The sequence below is a fragment of the Epinephelus moara genome, chromosome 22 (assembly GCF_006386435.1).
Source record: "Epinephelus moara isolate mb chromosome 22, YSFRI_EMoa_1.0, whole genome shotgun sequence".
In the NCBI taxonomy this organism is placed as follows: domain Eukaryota; kingdom Metazoa; phylum Chordata; class Actinopteri; order Perciformes; family Serranidae; genus Epinephelus; species Epinephelus moara.
In genome coordinates, this window is record NC_065527.1 from 15,023,255 (window position 1) to 15,032,414 (window position 9,160).

The window sequence follows — 9,160 nt, forward strand, 5'->3', positions numbered from 1 at the left end:
TCCTCTCCTATAAACTACAACAGGTCGGCCCCCTCGGACAATCGTAACTCTGCACCCCTGTGTACTTGAGAGAGAAAAAGGACCATCTGGTAGGCTTTTTGGCTTCTTCTCAGCTGATCCCTGGTTCCCCTTCACAGACATAAGGCCGAGTATGAGTATCACAAAAGCATTGAATCCACACGCCAGCTTGACTTCCATTTTGAGCAAATCAGTGACGTTCAATGCGATCATTCCGATGATTATCTTTGTCATATTTCTGGAAAAACACAAAGAGTAATTATTAATAATGAGTTTCTTTTCTAGCTTCATAAATACTTTAATGATTGGGAAGACAAGTAAACCTACTCTGGAGAATGGTCTTTGGTCACTGCGTAGATTCCAAGGAAGATCAACGAAACTGTTATTGTCACTGACACAGATTGATACGATGGAATTATTACATGTGCTGCTTTCACCGATGCTGCCCCTCCAAATGTGAAAAGTAGGTTTTTCCTGGGAAATGACAACAACAGAGAAAGAGAGCGATCACCACTCGGTCGAACCGATACTTTCACAGAGCAAAGAAAACAGATTTCAGATTAACGCACTGACAGCATGTACTCACAACTGGATTGGATCTATCATCTTGACCAAAGCCTTTTGTTTGTTTCAGCAGTTACTTGGCTTCACTGAGACGTCCTTTGTCTTGTTCTAATAAGACTTTGGTCATAAACAGGTGATACAGTAGTTTACCTCTCACAGTATCTTATCAGTCTGTAAGAAAGTGACATGTCAGGTGTTCCATATAGTCTTTCTGTTTTAGTCTACGTCACAGTCTACAGCCTGCTCTATCGGTTTAATAATTACACACCCAAAGCCCTTGTTGTCATTGTAGCCAACTCTCTCAACGACCGCATTCTGGGAACAGATTTAATGTGAAGCTTTGTGTTTAGCTTAAGTTACCCATAAATAGACATCTCAACCTGTTGGTTTAACTAAAACTAAATATATAATATTTGGACATCGAATAAACAATAACAAATTGAAGAGGTGTGCCGGTTAGCTCAGTGGTATCTTCTCATACATTTTACATTTGTTATTTAGTGATCTTTCCCCCTTCTCATACAAAGCCACGGACAACAGCAACATTTAACAAAGGTAACAGCACACAATTTGGCTCCATCACAACTCACAAGATTCACCGACAAAACAACTGTCACACTGAACACGTTTAAATATAACATGCTAACGTTATTAACACAAGCCTATGGCATTTTACATTGTATAGCTAGTGATGAGCTGTTATTTCCTCTTCTCATATGGAGCAAGGATAAATCACAAACAAGACTCAAAATGCTATTTTAGTGGAGGCTTTATTGTCTTCACAATTTATTGTCAGTGCTATTGTTGTTAGCACTGATGCCTCACAGCAAGAGGGTTCCTGGTTCGATCCCGGATGTGGGAGCCCTTCTGTGCGGAGTTTGCATGTTCTCCCCGTGTCAGCGTGGGTTTTCTCCAGGTACTCCGGCTTCCTCCCACAGTCCAAAGACATGCAGATTAACTGGTGACTCTAAATTGTCCATAGGTGTGAATGTGAGTGTGAATGGTTGTTTGTCTCTATGTGTCAGCCCTGTGATAGTCTGGTGACCTGTCCAGGGTGTACCCTGCCTCTCACCCAATGTCAACTGGGATAGGCTCCAGCCCGCCCACGACCCTCAAGAGGATAAGCGGTTAGAAGATGGATGGATGGATGGATCTGTGAAATACAAGTAAATCAAAGCTTCCTTTCCACTGAGGGAAATGGTTTCAGTATACAGAAACTGTATACTGAGGTCTGCGTCACCACAACGCGTAGCTACAATTCTGGGCTCTGGGGAGAACCTACGCCATAGCTGGGTGATTCTCTGAATTCGGTGCACTTTGTGTCCCACAGGTTTACCTCAAAGATTTTCCTATAAAGTAAACCACAAAATGCATTTTAAAGCAAGAAATGGTAATACCTATGTGTCTTTGCATTATAACACACAAACATATTTTTAAAAAATTATGTTTTGAAAAATTTCATGGGTTGCTGAGGAGTAGAGGTCAGCCAAATGTGCATGTCCCCACTGACCAAAGTTACTTTTTCATTAAATATAAAAAAATGAAAATAGCCAGTAACCCCAAGTTTTTTTCTGCTAATATAATCATTTGCCCATCTACTTTAACCTAAATAAAAGAAATCATGAATTATTTATAAATAGCACTATTTAATCATGTCCCCCAGTTTTGTTCAACCCCATAACAGCATACCAATTCCCCCTTTTTGAAAATAATGGTTCAGTACAACTTCCACAGCACCCAGGGAGTGACATCACTTAAGTCTTTTCCAGCTCACACTGTAAAGAGAGATATGTGTTTGCATACTTTCTTATCTATATTTCATTGTTTTTATCGTCAGATTGACATCATCAAGCTCAACCTTTCAACACTGTTACATGCATAAATGATATTTACTATTGTTTGGGAAAAAGCAAACAATAGTGTTGGAAAAATATATTAATTTCTTGTTTTCCTCATGCCATGTGGTGTTCCATACCCTAGCTAATGTGGACTTATGGCTAGTTTTAGCTAAAATCTTCAACCCTGTAACAAAAAACACTGTTACGGTGTTGAATCATTGTTACGAGGTTGAAGGTTGAACTGTTCTCAAGCCAGCCAGCCAGCCAGCCAGCCCGCCCGCCCCTTTTCTCTAAATGTTATTTCATGTTCATTATTTTCAGATATCAGATGGCTAAATCACATGTTCATTATTTTCAGATATCAGATGGCTAAATCAAATGCAGAGAGGCAAAGAGAGTACAGGGCAAGAAGAAATGCAGATTCACAGAGAAGGGAAGAATACCTCAGGAAAGAGCGTGAGGAGTCGAAAGGAGATACAGAAGCAGGGAAAAAGAAATCCATCAATGACCTGAGTAAGAGAGCTCAAAGACGTAAGCGGAAGGAGTGGCAGAAGGCTAAAGAAAGACAGAAAAGAAAAGTTGAGATTGACAACAGTAGGCCTATGTCTCTAACCCCTCCACATAGTCCTGACAGTGAGATTCAAGATGCAGTACAAGCCAGACCAGAGTCTTCACGGTGAGGGAAATATGTGGTTAGAGATATTGCTTGGTTTAAATTATGATAGCTTGCTTAAAAAACACTACTATATACACTGATTTATACATGATTAATCTGATTATTCTTGTAGCTCCCAAGAAATATACATTTGTAGGAAGGGAGCCATGGTTTACTGTTTTTAGTAGTGAATTCATTTTCATGATTTATGAAGACCGCTTGTACATTACAGTTTTTCTCGGTTGTTTACACACATTTTCTGAAAGCATGCCTCATATTCTCAGAACTCTACACACAAATCAAAAAACACACACACCATGGGCAAAACCCCTCAATTCTCCTGCAAAATGAAACTTTACATTCAAAACAATGTTATTTCTTCTCAAAATGGTATTTTGTTTTCAAATGACACACAACCATCATATAAATAGACATTTATAAGAACCAGTTGAACACTGATGTGCTCAATGTAAAACACTATGATGAATGGAAAACACTTCTTCTTCATTCATCATAATGACTTAGGCCTTTTTTTTGTTCAGTGTTACACTTACTACAGACAGTACATACATAAGTGTGTTGTAAAACATTTTAGAATATTGTTTTTATACTCAGAACATACAAATACACGGTAACAAATATATTTTATTTTTCCCACAAAAACAATGTACACAATGTATATCCCAACCAACACAAAGTTGCACATACAGTGGTCTACATACAAAACAACAAAAGAATTTACTGTATACAGTTACAGTAAAAAAACCCCAAAAAAAAACAACTATGCTGCCACATGGTCAACCAAAGTGGCTCGGATCTCATCAGAGATTACGGTCTTTGGCCTTCCTCGTCCTCGTCCTCCCCGTCCTCCTCCTCTTACTCTCACTCCTCTGGCTCTGGCTCTGCCTCTGTTTCCAATGTTGGCATCCATTGCTCCAAAACAGAAGAGCTCACCTGTTGCCCTTTTATGCTAAAGCTCTGATTGCCAATTGTAAAACTGTGTGATAGGTGTTTGCCCATGTGATGAGTCAGTGTGCATAGTAGGGCAATTAACTTTAGAATTTTGAATGACAGTGTGTTCCTTGTGAAAACTTCATGAAAATTGTGCCAAATGCAGAGAATTGTGTGTAGTGTTTTGAAAAAAGTGTATTTTAGAACTGCAATTTGAGTGTAAAGCAGGAATTGTGCTTGTAGTTTAGCAGAATTGGTTCAGGGGGTTGGTGCATGAGTCACATGTTGTGGTCATTGTGTCTCAAGTACCAGTATTTGTGTGTAAACAGTTGAGAAAAACTGTAAGTTACCATATCCTACTTGACAGTCAAATTATTATTATTTAGAATCAAATAAAATATACTCATAAGTTATTTTACACAAGGGACAGATGATTACCAAGGCACTGCAAGAATTAGTTTGAATTTTAGAATTATATTCACACAGGAATCAAATTGTCCCGTTACAGGGTTGAATTTAAAACAATCTAAGTGACAAAGAAATTCCTAATACAGTAATGTTTGGGATTTCATGCCTAAGGTGGGAAAACGTATTTTCTCAGAGGTTCAAATAGTCCTTCATCAAATGCAATGTTCAGAAACACAATTAATTGTGGTATTTTTTTCAGTAACTAGAGAACCCAATGTGCACAGCATTTAGAGAATCACCCAGTTACGGCATCGATTCAACGCAGAAGTAGCTATAAATTCCCTGTAAATTCTATGTTATCAGCTGCTATCAGCACACTGACTGAACCAATGTCACTTAACATTACTCTCCTATAAGTTACAACGCCTCGGCCCCCTCGGACCACTCGGACCACTCCGACCACTGGGAACATCATAAGTCTGCTCTCCAGTGTATTTGAGAGAGAAAAATTATCATCTGGTAGGCTTTTTGTCTCCTTCTCAGCTGATCCCTGGTTCCCCTTCACAGACATAAGGCCAAGTATGAGTATCACAAAAGCATTGAATCCACACGCCAGCTTGACTTCCATTTTGAGCAAATCAGTGACGTTCAATGCGATCATTCCGATGATTATCTTTGTCATATTTCTGGAAAAACACAAAGAGTAATTATTAATAATGAGTTTCTTTTCTAGCTTCATAAATACTTTAATGATTGGGAAGACAAGTAAACCTACTCTGGAGAATGGTCTTTGGTCACTGCGTAGATTCCAAGGAAGATCAACGAAACTGTTATTGTCACTGACACAGATTGATACGATGGAATTATTACATGTGCTGCTTTCACCGATGCTGCCCCTCCAAATGTGAAAAGTAGGTTTTTCCTGGGAAATGACAACAACAGAGAGAGAGAGAGATCACCACTCGGTCGAACCGATACTTTCACAGAGCAAAGAAAACAGATTTCAGATTAACGCACTGACAGCATGTACTCACAACTGGATTGGATCTATCATCTTGACCAAAGCCTTTTGTTTGTTTCAGCAGTTACTTGGCTTCACTGAGACGTTCTTTGTCTTGTTCTAATAAGACTTTGGTCATAAACAGGTGATACAGTAGTTTCCCTCTCACAGTATCTTATCAGTCTGTAAGAAAGTGACATGTCAGGTGTTCCATATGGTCTTTCTGTTTCATTCACAGTGGGGGGGTCGGTTAGGCGACGAAAGACAGACAGACAGACAGACAGACAACCAGTCAACACAAACAAATCTGACAAAAGTCTCAAATAATCGGCACAATGAATTACTGTAAGACTGACCTTTGGAAACTCATACAATGGAAGTTAATCCCAACTTGTCAGAGCTCTTAAAGTTAAAGAGAAATAGTAAGTGGACATACCAGAATGAGGCTGTGATGTTTTACAGTGTAATATTGAAATAGGAAGAGTACATGAGAACACGTTTTGGGGAGTTGTCATAGATCACAAATTATGCTGGAAACCGCATGTTAATCATACTAAAACCAAAATATCACAGAGCATTGCAATATTGAACAAAACAATAGGCATCCTTAACTTAAATTCATCACATATATTGCATCATTCTTTCATATCTATTTCATAAATTCACAGGCACTCAAAATTAGATTGTGGATTATAAAATAGCATCACTGAAGTACAAAGCCGGACTGTATCCAGAGGTTGTTTCAAGTAAGAGAATGTCAGTATGAACTGAGAGGGAACAAAGCCCAGAGCAAATGTATAACAAAGGTGTGTTTCAGTATACAGAGTTCATTTCTGGAATGGTTTAGAAATGGAAATGAAAGTGTGTGGTAGATTGAGTAATAGATTAAAGAAATATTTAAACACAAGATGATTAACGAATATAAAACTGAAGTATGAACATCAGACAATAGGCCTGTATAATGTATATGTTCGCATATGCATTCAGATGCAATGTGAAGTTTTGTGTTTGGTTTCAGTTTTGTGTTTCAGCCCTTCCTGCGGCTGCCAGCAGGGGAGTGCTTTAACACACTGCAACACTTCAAAAGCAATACATGATTAGGCAATGTCTGCCATGTCACAGTTTTTACATTGGTGGAGGATATTTTAATACCATATAGTAGAAACACTCTCTTGTAATCCTGCTTGTCTTGTTGTTATCCAGTGTTAAGATAACTGAGAATATACAGGTTTTCATCACAGAAAGTATAAATATCTTCTGCACAATCAGCGTATTTTAACATATTTTAGAGTAATATTTCTTGCACAATGCTGTAAGAACATTATATAACCTCTGTGATATGGTGGGAAAACACTTTGTGGAATGACTCTTTCAGTTTCATTCTTACTCATTCCAGATTCAAAATAATGACCTCAATCAAATGGCATGTTTAGGCCAACGCTGACTGAAAGTTCTTTTGTTCATGGCTCCCCTTTTTATAACAACGATACAAAGTCACCATTTTGTGAACACTGTTGGATTGCAACAATTTACTACTAAACCTCATTTTAAATAGCTCTAACTTCATCAGAGGTTGAGAGGAATAGTGTCTTGCACATTCAGTTTGCATAACTCATAAGTTATTTAGGTCAGTAAACTCCACGTGTTACCAGGACAGCCGACAAATGTTCTTTCCTTTAGATGTTTTCCCAGAGGAGACGGAGGATGGTAGTGCTGTAACTAATGGCAGCCATAAAATCATCAAGTATCTTCACCTACAATAAGATGTATTTTAATGTAATAGAAACTGAATGTGGTTAGCAATTGTTGCCTCACAGTAATAGAGGGTTTTGGGTTCGAATCCGCCGGCTGGCTGGAGCCCTTGTGTGTGGAGACTTTTAGTTTAGTTGCCTGTAGGTGTGAATGATAGCAATAATGGCTGTCTGTCAGGTCTAGCAACTTGCCAAGTGTGTACCAGGGGCGTAAATATAGACAGTGCAGGCAGTGCGGTTGCACTGGGGCCCATGGGGTGGAGGGGCCCGACTGCCACCTGGAAATATGCCCGTGTTCAAAGAAGAACTCACATTAAAACAAAAATGGTGCTATTTTCCATACATGCCCTAAATAAGGCAAATCCATCTCCATCATGGTTTTGTAAAACAGTGTCAGTCTATAACAAATTATAACTTTATAAGTTATAAACTTATAATCTATTTAAAAAACTATAATTTATCAATAAAAACCTATCAAGTTAAACTAATAATTTCCTATTTACTTTTGTAGATTTGTCTTATACAAATATGTAATGATGATTGCTGTGTAATATGTATGTTAATGTGTCCAATATAAAGTATCTGCAAGTGAATGTAACGTAAAAGCGGCAGTAAGACACACTGTTGCTAAATATATATATACACCTAAAACTGTGTGTGCGTGTGTGTGTGTGTGTGTGTGTGTGCTTCATAACTTGTAACTAGGGCGTAACAGGGCGCCTCATAATAGCATGCACTGGGGCCCACTGTCACTACCTTACGCCACTGGCGTGTACCCTGCCTCTTACCCAGTGTCAGCTGGGATAGGCTCCAGCCCCCCCTGTGACCCTGCACCAGGATAAAAAACAGAGGAGTGTGATCTGTGAGCACAGACTCAAGTTTGCATTCAAGCTAAAATGTGTCAATAGCTTAAATGTAAGTTTTCAAAATAAAATGCAGCCATCTGTAAGGAATCTACATACTATTTGTTAGAATAAATGTTGTGCAAAAATGTACATTAAAACCATAGTTTGTCTGCCATCTTTGTTTTTATTAGTCATGATTTCATCAATGCCTTTCAGCCTTTCCTTCGTCAGCCGTCATTTTCCTATAAAACAAACAAAAACAAAAAGATGTGTGACATGCTTTTACATTTAGATTCAACATTTGAATAAACTGCAGTTCATTTATTTATCAGACAAAGCAAACTTCGCTTAGGGAGATTGTTGAACCACTTACAATGTTTTGTTGTCACTTCCAGCACCACTGTTGCTGCCGCTGCCGCTCCCACTAATATTGCCCATCCCACTGGCCCTGTTCCTAGTAAAGTCAGGGCACCAGCAGTGGCCATTGTGACTACAAGGTGCTTAGACCCAGCCCTAAAAACGAGTAAGAAACAGTGAGCATTTCTACTCACTCAGTGCAGCAAGACAATATTTCAAATTTTGTTTTATACCATGATGTTGAGACTATGCAATTACAACATAAATCAGTGTAGCGATTATTAAATTCAATGCCTGGCCTCGTGAAAATATTACTTTGTTTATTGGAATATCTAATAAGAGATGTTTAATTGACAACCACTCATTAATAATACACAAACAAATGTTAATCAAGTACAGTATAGTTGAAGGCAAAATTACTTACATCTTAATTCTCTCTCATGTACTACTCTGGGAACAGCTGTATCGTTCAGGTTCAATGTGAAGTTTTTGTGTTTCAGCCCTTTTTATGCGGCTGCTAGATGGGGTGGGTTTTGGCACACTGCAACACTTCACAAACAATTACTCACTAGTCCATACCCATTGAGTGCACAGTTGCCCACGTACAGTTTCACATGGTGTGTGTTTGGGATACAGGTCATAGGAAATTGCAGATTAAATAGTCAAGTGAACCCATTAAGAAGAGCAATGTATTCAGACAGTGTTTTTGTGAATTTGATAGTATGATTGCTTTATTGAAAGTACAGTAGTACCATTGCCAATAGTGGGATAGT

The 9,160-nt window shown here is 38.5% G+C and overlaps 1 long non-coding RNA gene across 2 annotated transcripts; it reads right to left on the bottom strand.

The window, feature by feature from the left end:
• Positions 1 to 6: 6 nt before the first annotated feature.
• LOC126383554 (uncharacterized) lies at positions 7 to 5,603 on the bottom strand. Of its 2 annotated transcripts, none has more exons than XR_007569177.1 (3): positions 5,469 to 5,603; positions 5,210 to 5,356; positions 7 to 256 (listed from the first exon to the last, which is right to left on the bottom strand). It is a non-coding gene; the product is annotated as an uncharacterized LOC126383554 (long non-coding RNA). The 2 variants fall into 2 exon arrangements; XR_007569176.1 differs by lacking the exon at positions 7 to 256 and adding an exon at positions 4,912 to 5,120.
• Between the last annotated feature and the right edge of the window lie 3,557 nt (positions 5,604 to 9,160).